Source organism: Drosophila pseudoobscura, chromosome 3, assembly GCF_009870125.1.
Source record: "Drosophila pseudoobscura strain MV-25-SWS-2005 chromosome 3, UCI_Dpse_MV25, whole genome shotgun sequence".
NCBI classification, from domain to species: domain Eukaryota; kingdom Metazoa; phylum Arthropoda; class Insecta; order Diptera; family Drosophilidae; genus Drosophila; species Drosophila pseudoobscura.
Genome location: NC_046680.1, coordinates 19820434 through 19837921, shown reverse-complemented (window position 1 = coordinate 19837921; position 17488 = coordinate 19820434). Strand labels below are relative to the sequence as shown.

The 17488-nt window shown below is 48.4% G+C and overlaps 1 protein-coding gene across 5 annotated transcripts in view; it reads left to right on the top strand.

Annotated features, from left to right (window-relative positions):
• The first annotated feature begins 13428 nt into the window (after positions 1-13428).
• The window catches only part of stan (Protocadherin-like wing polarity protein stan), a 42579-nt gene continuing 38519 nt past the window's right edge, over positions 13429-17488 (top strand). For all 5 annotated transcript variants that reach the window (XM_033378719.1, XM_001361709.4, XM_015185073.2 and 2 more), the window contains exon 1: positions 13429-13990. The gene's annotated coding sequence lies outside the window, so the exon portion shown is untranslated. The remainder of the gene's footprint in view (positions 13991-17488) is intronic.

The window sequence follows — 17488 nt, the reverse complement described above, 5'->3', positions numbered from 1 at the left end:
ACTGCCATTGTGTTGCGCTGTGGCATGATTCCACTCTTTATTTATTTTCTTAGCCCCGACATTGGTTGTTGTTGTTGCAATTTTGTATTTCGCATTTTGCGAAAAAAGTTTAAGTTTCAATTGCAGCGAACGTGCCCAAGTTGCTGACAGCCCGCTCGCCCCGGAGCTGGGGCCGAACTACAGATGAAACGGCAGCCGTTCTGGCCATAACATGTGTAAACATTCCTCTCTTCTCTCAGCCAGCAGCAGCAGCAGCGGCAGCCCCTCCCACACCGGCGGATGGGGCTGGGATTCGTTTGCATCTCTCTGTGTGTCAGTAGTGGATTTCGCTTCGGTGGCGCGTTTCGCTTGCCTGCCAGAGTCGTTCCACAGTCTACTCTACCAGCAACAGTGTCGTGTCCACAGTTCGGGAGAGCTCTGTATGTTTGCTCATCTTGGGTGCTTGGGTGCTTGGGAGCTTGCATCTGCATTTCTCTGCCGCTGCTTTGCCAATTAATAATTACTCAAGAAGTGCAGCCCCAGCTGCAGCGTATCCAAGCGGGGGTGTGCCATGGGGCACCCGAGTGTGGTATGCTGTCGCACCCACGCATATGTTTCGCATATATTTCCGTTTTGGCTGGATGGCTGGTTGGCTGGCTGGCAGCAACAAAGGCATGCGGTCGATGATTTGTGCATTTCCGTTTTTTGGCAACACGCACGCGACGTGTGGCCAGGCCGGAAGCTGCCATGCCAGGATGTGGGTGGCGCTAGAGCTAGTGCAGCAGCAGGCTGTCGACTGCTGCGACAAAGCCAATTGATGCGCATTGAATATTTGGCCTAGTTCGGGCTGGCGAAGGGAGGAGGTGGACAGGGCAGTGCCAATTCAAATCCAATCGCCAATTGATTAAGCCAGCCTCTGCTCTTCGGCGCATTTGCCGTAACAAGCTAAAGTTTCAATCGAAAACTTTCCCTTTCCTGCTGCTAAGCCCAAAAGCTGAAGCGTTCAAAGTTTTTCAATTACCTGCTCCGCTCAGCTCCGCTCGATTGGCCTGTCCCTGCGCGGGGATCCGAAACAAATTTCATGTTCCCATAGTTTTGTTTGTCCTGCAAGAACAGGCAAAGGAACAACAGGAGGGGCGGCTCTGACGACTGCCCCCAACTTGAACAAGAGATGAAAAAGTGGGCAAAGTAGCAAGCTGAAAGTTGTGCCGCTTCTAGTGGCTGGGATCTGGGCTTTGATTATAAATATTGTAGTACAAACACTCGTAGTTTGGGGTCCGTTCAGCATCCAGCAGGGGGCTGAGGGCAGATGGCAGACGGGCTGGCTCGATTTAGTGGCCAACTCTTCCGTTTGACTCGGAGAGTCCGTGGAGAGTCGGTAGCGTAGTCGTAGTGGCAGTCCTTAATTGTTTTCCAATTAGTTTTGGTGTAAAAACTTTGAAGTTCATTTAGCTCCTGGCGCTCTTTTTCCCCTCGTTTTATCTCGCTTTTTGCCTGTCTCTTACTTTCTGTGTGGGCCGCAGTCAACGTGGCGTATGATGAATTTTTAATTACGTGTGCCGCCAGCGGACACCAGACAAAAAACGAGCGAAGCGAACTGGTAACAACTGTTTGCCACTTGCAAATTGAAGTTCGCTCAAACAGTGCCTACTGTGAAAAAAGGAGACCAAAGCCACCGCCTCGCTCGTGTCCTGACTGCAGTGACGATATGAATGTCCATAACCGAACGAAAGAAAAAGCAACTGAAAGTTGGAAAAAAGCCAGGCAGCCAGGCAGCCCGGCGGCCAAGATAATTACACAAACAGATCAAAGCTGGAGCACTTGACAATGAAATCGAGCAGAGCAGATGTGCATTTTCCAATGAATTTTTAAATTTCGCTTCGATTCGTTTCGCTTAACTTTTGGCCCGACTTTTGTCCCGATTTGGGGCTTCTGGCTTAAGCGCCACGGCTTAAATGCAGGCCCCATTGTTTGTTTAACTGTTTACCCTTCGCGAATCGAAAAAACAATTTGATTGTTTTAAGCGCGAAATGCTGTTGGCCATTTTCGACACTGTTTTTTTTTGTCGTTTGCCTCCGTTTTGTGTCCGTCTCCCTACTGATTGCAGTTGTAAATTTGCGAAAAATGGAAAATGCAAACCATTCGGTGTACTGTCAACAGCGTCAGCAGCCTCATCATCACCTACTGCCACAGGACGAGGACCAGGAGCAGGCCCGCGTTCAACCTCAAACTGGCAGGGGCCGCCAGGGCCAGTAGCATTTTCCGACATTTACGATTTCCCTTATTGCTTGCGCTTTCATTTTGGTTTCGTGCACTTCCCACCCCCCCAACCCCGTCCCAAGGACTATTTGACGTTTTTTTTATCAATATGGTTGGTGTGGCATGGAGAAGCGGCACTCTCTCGACATCTGTAATGCATTGCGCCGATAGCTTTTTTTCCCCACTGTAATACTGTAATATTTGCATATTGCAGGGATCCATTTCGACATGTTTATGGCTGTCATAAAGATCCGCTTCTCTCCGCTCCACTGAATCTGGATGGAATCATATTTAAATCCTATATATTTCTTTGTTCCACAAAATACTTTTGAATAATATTCGTGATATTATTTGTGGCTCAATCGATTGTACAGTCCTGGTACCTCTATTGCACGGCTTCCGAAAGCCCGAACCTCTAGGGATCTGTGCTGGGATAGTGCATAAATGATGCGGTGCGGGGCGATGCGGCTTCCCCGGCTAAAAGTGACTCTTTCCTGTCACTTGTCACGGCTTTTTCCACTCTTTTTTCATGGCTGTTGAGGGCGTTAAAGTTAATTTGTTTACGCTGATGTGTCAATGCAAAATGCGACTTTTTTCAGCGACTTTATCAAGGACTGCGAATAGATTTGTTGGTGAAACAAATTTGCGGAATATCGTGCAGGTTTATAAATTCAATATTCAGTTGAGCCGGGCTAAGAGCGCGGCTGTGGCCAGGCCCATAGCCATTGATGTGGCCTACCGCAAGCGGGGGCAGCGGGGGACAGAGCGACAAGGGCAAATCGGTTTAAGCCTGAACAAATCAACTTTGACTTAATAACATTAAAAAGTGCTCTGCTTTAATGGTCTTTAAGTCAATTTTCAGAGCCCTCTGAGACTCCCTCCCCCGACCCCTGCCTGGCTCTGGTGAAATGATAAATTTGTCCGCTAAAGAACTGGGGAGGCGAGGCGGGTTTATGGGCGTGTTCTAAGTACGTGTGTGTTTGTGGGTCTGCCGGGTCTGCAGGATAGGAAACTTTGAGGAAACACAGCCGCAACTTTAGCGGCGGGACATTTCCTCTGGGCTTTGCTGCAAATTATGCGGTGGGGCCATGTCTTGGGGCACGGAAGGAGCATGCGGGGCGGGGCGGAGCGGGGCGGCACCTGCTACTGTCGGAACGGATGGATGGACTGAGTGGATGGCCCGGCACTCATCCAGTCATCTCCATCCGCCGCTCGACCCGGGTGAGCGATGGCTGTTTGAACACTGTCGCCTGTCATATTACATGTTGCACGCAATTTGTATGGCGCCGCCACTGGCGTAACGCTGTAATTTATGCAACCATCAATCGCATGAGTGCCGCTAATTGATATTACCAGCCAGGACCGAGCAAAACCGGCACTACGCGGGCACACACATAGGGGTATTACGTATACGTAGCTATATTTACCAATAGAATTAAATTCGGCAACAAAATGCAATATTGCAGAAATGTTCGCCCCATCCGAGTCCGGCGTTTGCATTTGCATTTCCCGAAAGAGTCTAAATCCCCAAAATAGTACTGTTTGCGCTGCCTCCCCCCAATTAATGAGCCAAGTTCGCCGAACAGATTTTTCAATTAACAAATATCCGATGGAAGCCCTATTGCAATATCGATTTGCCCGCTCCCCCGTCTGCCTGTGCCCCCCCAGTGTCAGAGTTCAAATTATGAGTTCATCGCAAGTCGCGGCACAAAGCCCTGATGGCGAACAAAGAGCAAATACACTCGGCGTCAGACAACGACAACGACAATGACAACAACTGTAGCCATCAACAGCGGCAGCGGCAGCAGAGACAACAACTGCTACGACGACTCGAGTGTCATTGTCTGACTGTGTGTGTGTGTGTGTGTGTGTGGGAGAGTGGGGCGGAATACTCTTTGAAAGGATTGGGGAGTGGGTGGGATACTTTCCGCCAGCCTGCCTCGGACAAATGCCTATCAGTGCCGAGGCACTCTCAGCACTCCCTGGTGCCCCAGCACTATAATCAGCACTGAATAGTGAACTACAGTGAAGACTGTGTGGTGTGAACACTCAAAAGATTGCACTATTAGATGGGAGAATGTTCTGTGGGACCACTGTGGCAGCAACTTTGCAAACGGGCGCATCTCTGCCTCACACGTGTGTCTGCCGGTACACGGGGGGCCCGGACTTAAGCGTCGGCCATTTGACCATTAACTAGCTTCAGGCGACCCTGTGATGACCTCGCCCTTGCTGCTGAGTCCCTTCAGTGTGACTTCTGCTGTCAAATGTCAACGGGCCTCCGGACTGGAGCGCGCCTGGGCTGGGCTGAGCACCTGCTTTTGTCACTTCACCTGCAGAGGCATCCCCGTCGTCGCTGTTTGTTGTCCCATCGGCGAATGTGGAGCTGCAGAAGTCGTCGAACAATGCCACCGGCTAGAGCGGGTCTTAGTTCGTCATTGTGCACGTTGCTGGTGGCTCTGGCTCTGAATCTGGCCGTGTTAATGACAGCGGAAGTGCACTTTATTTAATTAATGTGTCATAATTATAAAGTGCTTATGTTTGCCCGTATGTGAAGGGGGGTGGTGGGCGGTGGGCGGCGGGTTGCACTATCTTCACGATTATGATGTTTACCTGCCACGTTGTCGCCACAGGAACCGATTAATGGAAAAAAGCGACATAAAGTGCAGCGCAAACTGGATGGATACGCAAATAAAGCTGTCAAACAGATACACGGCAAGTGGCAGTTGGTGGCAATTAATGAGCAAATTAATGAAATGAGCTTTGAGCTCTTTCATGTGTGAAAAGATGTGGCAGCTTGAGGCACTGTCAAAGAGGCGCGTGAGGCAAATACGAGTACAAGTACAGCCCCTCTACCACTCCCCAAGAAGAGCCGATCGAAACATCCTTTTTATAGTGAGAAAAGAGTTCGAGTTATCTGCCGTGTCATATTCATTTCATGGACCAATTGAAGCTCACCCTCAAGGGTCGAACCTTCAACTTCCCAACTATTCCCAGTCGAAGGGGGGGCATCTGACTGGCACACCGTGGAAGAAGCAAAAGACTTTCTTTTTAATGAAAAGACTGAAACTGATTGCTAATTTTACACCAATTCTAAACAGATTGATGGCAAGTACTCGTATTTGCCGAGCAATTGATGCTGTAATTCTTTTGACTCGTTTCCAAGTGGAGCAATCAGATTAATTAGGTGGCATATCAAGCATTTGATGGCTCCTCCCAGTTAACATTAGGAACTTTGCCACATGTGGCATTAAATGTCAATTATTTCAATTAGGCGGCTGCTGGCGCCCCACCCCCCCCTGCGGAGGTTGCCAATGGCTACAATCAACATCAATTTCAATGCACTTAATTTGCTTTAAGAATTAAGTAACCACCGACATTCCTTTCCCTTCTGGCTTCTTATGTGGATGGCCCGTCAGAGCCATTAAAAGTTGGCTGCTTCCACTTCTAATAACCAATTAAAGTGCAAAAATAAACACTAATTATGCGCAATATGTTGCAACTTTCTCTCTATACGAGTATGTGGCACTTTACATTGTTGGTTGCAGCGTCGGCGGCCATTTCAAAGTTTGCCTCAATTTATGCACATTGTTGCATTCTTTCGGGTGTGTGAACGGATGTGGTGTGGGGGGCGGAGGGGTGGAGGGGCATAAGTAATCAAGCAACCAGAAAAGCACAAAATGCGAAGTATTTTCGGCCGGGCTTCCATACCATTAGCATAAGCCGTACTTTGAAGGCCCCAAATAACTGCATTCTAATGTATGTAGTTCATCCTTCCCTATGTGCATTTGCATGCGAGCAGTCCTTCAGCCTCAAGTAGCACTTACCCCGTGTGCCGCGCCGCGCCGCTCTCTCTCTCTCTCTTTCTCTCTCTGCCTCCTGAAGTGACGCTTCAAATTGAACTGGAGACTTCTTGGAGCTTCGGTTCCATTGGCCTCTCGAAAATAAGATGCAATTATTGCAGGGCCATTCCCCAGCTTCTCCAGCATCTCCAGCGACAGTGCCTGCCCCAGTCCGTGCCCCTTTACCTTTGGCAAACTGAAATAAGTGCTTTTGAGTCGCTTTTAGCAAAGTCCAAGTGGGACAACTTTTGAGCTGCCAAAGTTAAACAGGAGCAACTGAATAAATTGTCAAGGCTGTCCTGTGTCCCATCAAAGATAGCGAGCAGCGAGGAAGCAATTTGGCCCCCCAACCGCCCCGCAAGCTGCAACAACAACAACAAAAAGTTCCCTAACGATGAGTTTCAAAGTTCAAATAAGCACAGCTCAGCAGAAAAGAGCAGATCCAGTGTTAAATTATTATTAACTTCGTTACGAGGCTTCCTCCCACCCATTCCTGTGAAACATTTCCCCACTAAAGGATCCATATGACACCTGCAATCAAGGAAATACGCGCACATAGGGGGTTTTCGTGATATAATTGATTGAACTTTCGACTGAAGGCAGTTAAAAGCCCAGGGAATATCATCATTGAGTTCCCAAGAGTCCCAGTAGTACGGGTATGTTTATCTGATAACAATCTGTTGTCTTCCCCAGTGTCCGGCCAGTCATTTCTATAGTTTTTTCCGATGGGATTCAATGCCAGTTTCGGAAGGTCGTCTGTCGTCTGTCCTGTCGTCGGTTCGTCAGGTGTCAGCCTAATTGTTGACAACAGCTGCGAGAGCCTGCGGTTAATTAGCTGGCCATATGATTAATCGATCAGACCATGTCCTGGGCCGGCAGCAGCTCCATCAGCGTCTGCGTCCACTGCATCATCGGCATCTGTGTGGCTCCTCCATGGCTCCTTCTGACTCGGCTCGCACAATGAATACCAAAAATTCAATTAATTTGTGAATAAACGTTAAATTGAATTGCGTTGGCGTTGGCGTTGGTGTTGTCGTTGTCGTTGTCGTTTGCGGGATGCCTGCTGCAGCAGCATCTCTGGCTGGGCGGCCTCTGAGTGGGAGGCTGGGTGCCGGGCCCAGGCACTGCATAATTGCCAGTGACACGGCTGCACTCCAATGGCTGCGGAGAGCGAGTGCTCGAGAGCGTGCCAACGCCATCTTTGACGGCTTCTTAATTAAAAGACTGTCAATCTGTGCATGTGTATGCATTGCGTGAGTCAGCACAGGAAGGAACCCCGACAACTCGACAAACCAGGCGAGCTGATGCTCTGATGCTCTGAGCTGGGGAACTCCGGCATGGCATCAGCATCAAACCACTCGCCATTCCCCGTTCCCCCCTCGCGGAGTGCTATTGTTAGCATCAAGCCATGCGCGCGGCAGCAGCAGCACCCCAGTAGCAGGAAAAAAGCAAAAGAAAATGGAAAATGAATACAAAAAATATTCACACTGAGGCCGGGCCAGGCAACGTCGTTAGAGGTGCTCGGTTCTTCCCGCAGCTCTGAAGCTAGGCAACCATCCACCGATCATCAGCAAAGAAGCCGATATTTGCTGAATCAGAGCTCTCTCCCAACCGATTAGTCTAAGGGTCTAGGATCGAACTGTTACTTGGAACTTCCACTTCTTCAAAGCACTGCAAAAGAATCACAGAAATGTGGTCATCACTGTGAGAATCATTGGAAGGCAGGATAAAGCTGAAATACAGGAAAAAATTTATAAAAAATGACTTATAAAACATTTGTGAACAGCCACAGGGAGGCGGGGAGTCTCGAGGAGACCGTATGCATTCCCGTCCATTCTGTCCCATGTCCGTGCAAGTGCTCATTGACAGCACGCTGACGTGACGTGTTTAAGCCTGGCCCTGCTACCCTGCTACCCTGCTCCCCTGCTCCTCTGTCCCTGTGTGAGTGTCTCGCAAAGGAGTGTTGCCTGCTTTTAGGCTGCAGCTGGAGACTGAGACTGCATGTTGCAGCAGCCTTGAGATTGTGGCATTCTGATACGGTGGCATTGCGTTCCGGCAACGTGATGACTCCGACTGTGACGTGCCACAAATATCAATACAGCTCAAGGATCCCATGGTGGCAGAATGGCAGGACGTCCAGGCAGGACGGCCAACTCCTCGGTCTGGCCGGCATCTTGAACACGTTTCGCACGCTCTCAAGTGTTGTTAGTTTGCCTTCCTGTTCCTCCCCGTCTGCCCGTACCTAGTCGCAGCTCAAGCTCCTCCAAGAGGCAGCCCCCATTCTGCCAGACCAGAGCGGAGTCAGCAACTTTGTTTTTCGCATGATTTACCGCACGGATACGTATATTTGTCGTTTCGAAGTAATTTGCATATAATTTACAGCTGCTGCTGGCAGCACAGGCAGAAGCAGAAAGGGTACCTTCATCGGGAAACTTTTAAAGTATTCCTCACACCTCACACCTGCAACCAGGTGCCGGCGCCACAAACAAGTGGCAAACATTCTAAGACGCAAGCACTCGGAACAACAAACATTTTAGCGCCACGCGAAGGGAAAAGCGTCGGGGATGGAGACAGAGACAGAGACGACGCCAATGGATGCAGTGAATATTTTTAAAGTTTTTGACATAGTTTTCCCGACTTGCAGCTGGGCGGGCCACTTGAGCACGCCTCCGACCCGCTCACGCTCACGCTTACGCACTCGCAAATTTCCCCAGTTCGAAGTGTGGCGGCTGTCTGAAAGGGATGGTGGGGATGGTCGGGACGGTGGGGGGTCAGTGGAAGTGTGAAGGCGTCTGGCTAATGAGCTGGCTCTATTGCACGCCCCTTGCTGCCCCCTGCTGCCCCCTGCCGGCGGAAGTGCGCGTAATGCACTCGGCATGCATTTTTTATATCAACTTATAAGTGGCTCAAAAAAAAATAACAAGAACCATGCAGTTTTCCCAGGTGTTTCCCTGAGTGGATGGAGCGCTAATTTACAGAGAGGAAAACAGACTGCTGAGAGAGAGAGAGAGCTGCAAGAGCCAGGGGGCTGGTAGATGGTATGGGTAGCTGTTAGCGGTGAATGTTGGTTAGTTAGTGGAGTCCCCGGGAAATGGTAATCCCTTTGGATCATTCCCAAAGGATGTGTGTATGGACGTATGAACACATTTGGATAACTTTAAGACCAAAAGACACTGCATAGGATTTCAAGGGTCTAATTGGAGACCGTTCGTGGCGTGGATGAAGAAATGAGAGGCATTGATCGAAATCAAAGGGAAAAACAAAAAGAGAACACTCTACATAACCTATTTTTATAGATGTACATATGTATGTATAGGGCTACATACATAATTTATTTAACACATGGCAGATCTCTGCAGTTTGCAGCGCGTTAACAGAGAAAGAACAAATTCTGTATAGTCGTTACAGAGGCATGTGATTTAGAGAGCGAGCTTACAGTGAGAGAGATCACCTGCTCATATTATGTACACTAGAGAGGAGCTTTGACTCGCCTACGCTGCTGAAATTACGCGCTGTCTCTTCGGGTCTTCTTTGGCTCAGTACAACAGCAAACTTCGTTCTTCTTTCTTCGATCAAACCGAAAGACCCGAAAGAGAGTTAGCAGAACTCCCTAAGCTTTTGTTCGGCTTTCGCTCTCCAAGGCTTTTTTCTAAGCAGAGCTTTTGGGCTGCATACGCATGCACTCTTATCGCAGCTTTCTCAGTTCCCACTCAAAGCGGTTCAAGCGATTAAGTTGCCAAATTATTTTGTTCTTGTGCAAATATAATAAATGCAATCTATTTATTCGTTTCAAACAACGCAGTAGAAGGAAATTTGATTGTTTTTTGTGTGTTTTTGTTCTTGGGAATAAATCTGTGATCGGTTGAAAAGTGCTCGTGTTTGTTTTGTGTGTGTGTGCGTGAAAAATCATTAAACAACAACAACCCAATCCAAGGAAACAGCAAATCAAATAAGGACTACAAAGAAAACCACAAGGCAACAACAGGAAATGGCAAATGAAACATATTCAACCCTACAGCACTATGGGAACTGGTGAGTCTTTCTCTTAATACTGCTTTTCTTGATTTATTCTCACATTTACCGTGGGATTTTCATATTTCCTCATTTTTCTTGCAATTACCTTTATTAAATAATGTGTGTCATTTAAAAATAAATTTGTACGGATATATGCATAACATCTTATTTCCAGTCATTCCTCATTAGCCTTTTCAACAAGCAATTGAGTTTCTACTCTCCCCATCTCTCTTTCTCTGCCTCTCCATCTGTCCTGCTTCGCAAAATTATCTGTTCAGGCGCCTCATGAAATTTAAATTTTATCTCCTTTTATTTCGTGAGCTCTTTTTTACTTGAATTGCTGCAAGGCTTTCGGGTCCTTCCCTGCGCTGTTCCCTCCCTAGTTTGGGTGGCGTGGCGCATCATTTCCATATCAATAACAGCTGGATGTCCACGCGGGTCAGTGCCAAACGGTTGAAAGAAGGAGCAGGGGCAGGAGCGGGACCTGGACCTGGACCTGGACCTGGACCTGGAGGCCAGAGCTGGGAGCATCGCTAAAATCGCATTTTCCTTCGGTGATTATTTCCTATAATTCATGCTGTCAATGCAAATTGAAATTGTGTCACGCAGTCAGGTCTGGCCGTCATCTAGTCAGCCAAGCGACGTTCGACGTTCGCCATTCGCCGTTCGCATTTTCCATTTTCAGCTTTCCACGCGGCACCCGATTTCCCTCTGGTTGTTTCCCGGCGGTTGGCACCGCAATTGTTGCCCAGCGCCCCGCCCGGCTGGTGTCTCTCCCTGCCGACGAAATCTCAAAACACAAATGGATTTTTAAATTACCCTCGTGGCACTTTTCGACTGCCAAGGAGTCGAGAGCTCCGTCCGCGGATGAGGATGAGGATGGGGCTGGGTTGTGGTTCGGTCCAGGACGAGGGCTATAAAAATGCTCTGTGTAGGTGCATTGAATTATCTGCGACATTTTGTGCAGTTGGTTTAATTCAGAGAAATGCATAGATAGTGTGAGTGGGAGAGGCGGGAGCTGTGCCGGGATAAGGGATAGGGGACACGGGATCCAGGATCCGGTATCATAAACTATGCATGGGCCACGCTGCGCTTGTGGAGCGCTTAACTTGTTCCTCTGAAGATGGTGGCTTGGCTGAGGCAGGATGTGGATGTCCTTTGCTTGCGCTTTTCGCTCGCCTCGTCCTTTGCATTCTTGAGTTATGTTTCTTGGTTCGCCCGGCGGCCATTGAGGTTCATTGAAGCGGCAGGACCTGCCTCCCTCTTTTTGTGTGAGTTTTTCTATCGCTTGCAGGCGACAGTTGCATAAACCAAATGCAGGGACAAGTGGAGCGTCTCTGCGCTCCGTGCTCCTTTGGCTCCTTGGCAGCTCGTCCTGCTTGGCAGTAGACGCTAGGAAGCGGTTCCAACTTTGGACGTGTGTCAAGTGGATTGCATTTGTTTAATGCCAGCGCAAGTAATTGGAAAGCATGTCGAACATGTCCAATTTATTGCCCCACAAACACAAAGAGAACAGAGATACAAATTGATACAGGCTCAGATACAGAAACAGATACAGATACAGATCTATGAGCACATGCGGAGCATTCCGAGTCAATGGCTTGGAAAGGCCTCAGCCAAGTGCAATTAATCAAACGCCAGGACCAATGTCAATTGCATGCAAGGAGCCTGGTCAGTGGCCCAATGCTGTGTCTTGGCCAACACCTACAGACACACAGGCTCTGCCTTGTGGCCGGTGAGTGCTTACTCCTTGCCGCACACATTCCCCACATCTCCATTTGCATTACAATCTGTTACAGCTGTTGCTGTTGTTGCTGTTGTTGGCGTTGTTGCTGCTGGCCAAGAGTGTGTCCGGTTGGGGCTTGCCTTCTGGCGTGTGGGTGCTGCTAATGTGGGTGCCAAGTTGCATTAAATACTTTGTATAATTTGGGAAACTGAAGTCCAATCGAACGTCAAGTGGAGCACGTGTGGGGATGTCTAAATAGTTTTGGGACTTGCGGCAAATCGTTTTGCTGGGTAATGCGCCATTAATTGCTTCGATTACGTTGCCCGATTGCCGACATTTGCCCTTTATGAAAAGGACCCTGGACCTTCGATAAGCTAAATCTGGAGATGCTTTAATTTTGATTTTGATGAAATTTAAATTTACATTTTTGTTTAAAGCTAATTTATTGCACTTTCGGCCACGACCCTGTTACCGAATTGATTATTTCTTTAGTTCGGCTTGTGAATAGTCTAAAAACGAAATGGAGTGCAAATTTATTTTGAAAAGGCAATTAACAAAGCAAAAAAACCAACGCTCAAAGAATGCAACGCTTAAACAACAACAAATTAATGAATAATGAACAGATATTTCCCCAAAATGTCAACAAAAACCTTTGAACATACGAGTCCATATGAGCACATTGGCCACTGAGTTTCATATTAGTTTCAGCAAATCCCGGAGTGTTGACGGACGAAAACTTTGCAAAAAATAACTTATTGTGAATTTACGGCGGACTGCGATTGATTGAGAATTTACGCGACAGAACTATTTGGCGGTCGGACATGGTTCTTTTTTAATTGAATTTTTAGCCGATACAAAAAAGGCAAACATATTGCTTTCTGCAAACAATTTTTTCATAAAGTGCCGTCCATCATTGGATTTTTTTTACTATATGCTGGTATATCGAATATTTACCGCCGCATTGTCCGTCCGTCTCCTTCGTGAAGACTCCGCTGATATCACACCGAAAGCGGTGCTTTTTCGCTGCTTGAACACCTGGCTTTCGAGCAGTAGTACGCTAGGAATCTAGAGCAACGATCTTTTGAAACCTTTTGGGGTTTCGGAAAGCTTTTGCAGGATTTCATTGGGTTTAGATTATATAATATATAAGATATAAGGAAACGATAAAAGGATTTCTTAAGCCATTCTTTCATGTTCAAAAGTACTAATTTGGAATTCGTTTTTCGGAATTAATTGACAACAACATGGGGATGTAATGTTGCGGCAGGATAGCAGCAATGTTGCAGCAACACAGAAACCCACCCTGCACAACACACATGCACGCACACCACCGCATACAGGGTGTAATAATGTGAGGTAGGGCCCTCTCCCCCTTCGCTGCCACACTTTCTTGGCTCCTGCTCGCTCTTTGTCTCGCAAAACTCCCAAAAGTGGTGAGATTCGATTCCACCACACACACACACTCTCTCTCTCTCTCAGTGAGAAATGTATCCAAAGCCACTCTCTCGGTCCGCTGCCTGCAACCGGTTTGCAAGCAACATGAGTACGGCAACATCGCCAGCAACATTCGCGATGGCCGGCCCAATCGGGCGCGTGGAAAATGCACGGCCTTGCTCGGCTACTTCAATCTTTTGGATCCAGCGGACAAGAAAACATCCATACAGTGCCGTGTCGCATTTCGCTATCGTTAAACAAATTCCTCCTTCGCTTGGAGCTACGCGTGCGCATCGTCGAAGCGCAAAACCAAAGGCAAAGGCAAAAACCAGCTATTATCCACCGCCATCGAAATTACCGGTTTTGTTAGCCCCTCTCTTGGCTCTTGGCTAAGCTAAGTGTTTTTTTCGCGCGCGCGGTGTGCACGTTTTGGGTACGAAAAGTGCGTTGGCTTTTCCAGCCCGTCCCAGTACCACCCCACCCCCGGCAGCCTCCCGCTAGAATAATTGGAAGTCCTGGTGCAAAAGTGAATTAAAAAAGGAAATACTACATCGAGTATTGTATCGTTGTATCCGTAATAAATACACAAAGTGAAAAAATACAACAAATAAGCTAAGCGGAAAAGATATAATGTTAAATGCCAGATCGTAAATATTTAAACATGCCCGACTGCGGCCTTGTTGCATGTGCTGTGGCAGGAGGAGGCCTGTAAAGCGGATTACTGGCCGACAACCGAAAAGTGAGTTTTAAACCGTTAACACGAGGATATGTTTCAGTATGTATCATCGGTGTGTGTCGTGATTGTGTGTCTGTGTTTTTGTGCCTGTGTGGGCGCCATGTTGTTGCATTCTAATTGGGATTGTGTGTGACATATGACAGGTGTCGTTCACCGGGAAGGAAGGCAAAGAGCGTCGTTTCAGGGTATCTTTTGGATTTTTCTTGGATTTCTTAGATCTACGCCTGCTGTGCCCCCGATTTGGCGTCCTGCACTCGACCTCTTCTAGGGCTTCCCCATTAAACGGTTCCGATTCAGACCAAGCTTATCCCAGGCCCGCCACACAAAAGGTCTCAAAGTCTTTCCCTCAGCCACTGCCAATTAGCCGGGCCCAAACGGTTGGCCCGAACAGTTCACACATTGAACGCTGAGCGCTGAGCCACAAAGACAGAGACAGAGAGAGAGGGAGAGAGAGAGAGAGAGAGTGGGGCCAAAACATAACCGAATTCGGAATCTGAATCTGAATCAAACGCTCGCACGAGATACAAATGTATCTGAGCATTGCAAGTGCTTTGTTTTCTCTGCATTCACACTGGTCTCCCCTTTTTGTGTCCATGTCCATGTCCATGGCTGTGCCTGTGCCAGAGTGTGAGTGTGTTTGTATCTGTGCCTTTGTCTGGCTACATAAATATTCCAGCGAGCCGGGGCAAACGTATCTGCTGGATACATTATTCACTCGACGATTTTGTCGGATTGCCAATTTATTAAGATATTTTTCGGGGCCATTAGCCCGCTTTGAGAGCGATAATCGTAATCATAATTGTCTCGGCAGAAGATACATTTTCACATTCACATTTCTAGTTGGAATGCTGCTGCTGCTGTTGTTGTTGCTGCTGTTGCAGTTGGAAGAGGCAAGTCCATTTCAGGTCTGGCGGTTGCAAGTAGCTGAAAAGTGGTTGCAAGACTGGTTTTCTCTGGCTACCAGTTGGTCTCTTCCCTGTCTCTCTCTCTCTCCCGCTCCCGCTCCCAGTCTGACTCACTCACTCTCTTTCTTTCTCGGTTTGTTTCCGAAGTGAACCTTTACCCATTCTGCCTCTGCTTCTGCGGCTGCTACGAAATGAGTTTGTTAGCACCCCGGCACACTGCGGTCGCTTCATTGCGGCTTTGCAGCTGTCTTGGCCAGGCCAAGCCACTCTTGGGCTGGGGCTGTGGCTGGGGCCGGGCATCATCCTTGCTGGCCCCGGACGGGGAGCCAACCTCAACCTGTCGGCCAAGCCGGTTTCTTTGGCTCACCTTCCTGCTATTTGCCTAAGAGAGGCACAGAGACAGAGAGGAACGATCATTTTTGTGGCTCTGTCAAGGAGTCAAGGCGTTGGGCCCCGAAGAGGTGCCCTCTGTGGCTTCCCCCGAATCGTTCCTAGAGACACCTTGAGGCCTGCTCTGAACTAACCTCAGTCAATCGCAGTCAGCCGGCCGGTTTGGCAGGCAAACTTGTTCTGAATCTGTTTAATTAGCATTTGAATGCCCCCCGAGTGTCTCGTGCCATGCGGCTAATGCGTCTGATTTGTGGCGTAGCCATCAAATTATCAACAGTCCTTTGTTGAATTCAATCCATCCATATATTGGCTCTGTGTTTGCACAGCTGGTCGGAACGTGCTGGATTTGCATGGATGCGTGGAGCGGCATTCGCGGGGCTCGCATGCCCCCATCGATGACGTTGACATTTGGAATCTGAGTGCGAGCCGCTGTTTGTTTTGGCTTCTCTTGGCCCCCCAAGTATCCAGCAGATAGACTTGCGTAGGCCCGTGGCTTGTGGGGCACCACTCGAAACTGGTTTCGGCCACATTCAAGATTGTTATGTTAGAATAAAAGCTTAATTGATGCATATACAAGCACACACACACGCACAGACATACGAGTAGAGCCTCAGATAGAGATACAGATACAGACACAGATACAAGATGCTTTGGTTGGAAGCAGCAGCGGCAGCGGCAGCCCAGTCACAGCTGGAGCGGCTGTGTCATGCGGCGTCTATTGAATGATTGATGGAATTTGGCCAGAGCTTCGAGCTCGGGCTGCGTCGAAATCGGATATTGATTGGAGTTTGCCTATAATTGTGTTTCTGATTTGTTCAACTGCAGAAATGCCAACAGGTGGAGTCCAGGCATGGCGCAGGTGGAGCAGAAAGCCCTTAGAGCCCGGACAAGACCAGAGAAAAGGCCGTTTATTGGCTTTGATGGCTCAGTAACAGATAATATCCCACCAATCCATCATCACACCAAAGAGCTTGGCCGAAGAGCCCCCATCATCAGGATCCCCCGCCCTGGTTGCAGCCACATTTTGCAGCACTGTGTTTTGCGTTTACCATATTGTGCCATTATGGCACAAAAGACCAGTAAATAATCCATAGATTTGATCAATTAAAATGTGCAGCTAGTCGGGCACTTGCACATTCCCGAAAAACCATCGATACGAGCATTCGTTTTGTATCAATTGTGGCATGGCCAAGTGCTCTCCGGCCCAATGAATAGGCAAATCGAATCAAAACCCTAATGGATTCTGGGGCAACACGGGCAGGGACTGGCCGCGGCAGAGAAAATCGATTGATTGACGGACACTGCACCGCCGCTCTCCTAATCAATTTGTAGAATTAGTTTTGGCCCTGTTTGGAGGTCGAAGAGGGATGCTCTGCTGATATGGAATCCTCTCCCAGTGTCCTACCCATTAGTGTTGATTCAATTAGACGACCCAAAGTTGATGGCACTTTGGCTAATGAGCCATGCCCGGGCCCCCAAAGGTCCGGGGGAGAGTGCTGCACTGCATTTGCATGCTGGAATTTGTTTCAATTGCATTAATTAGACACTTCAAATGTGCTGACGCCCAAGGGGAGTGGGGGATGTATTAAAATTCTGTTTTCGGATGAAAAGAATGCCATGCCATGCCGACTGGATTCGGGGATTCATGGATGATTCATGGCTGCCAGCTGATGATTGCATAATTGATAAGCAGACAAACAAGCAGATGCAGATACAGATGCAGTCGCTGCACTTCATTCGATTAAAGCGACACTTTGGACGCATCGTCGGTGGCATACAAGTTTATGTTGCAGAAACTGCCTCAATTACGCTTCATTAGAGTACAAAATGAGTGGAGCGGCGAGTGGTGAGCGGTGTGGCTCGTATAATTCATTGGCTTAATGAAGCTGACCGACACTCCCACACCCCCTACCGCCGCCCCTGCCCCAGTAATAACTTAATCGAATCGCTAGACAGAGTGGAGCGTTGAGTGCAGCCAGTGAAAGCCAAAAGCGAATCAGTCAACTCTTCCCCGATCTCTACCGCCGTCGCCGTCGACTTGGCCCACAGAAAGGACCGCACCAGGACCAGGACCAGGACCCCTCTGATTTATCACAATTTGCATGTCAGTCACGCTCGTACTTATAGATTGCGAGCAATTTGTCAAAGCCCCGCCCCTACCCTGCCCTGTGGCAAGACTTTCTCTATCTTAGTGTCCAGCAGTTGA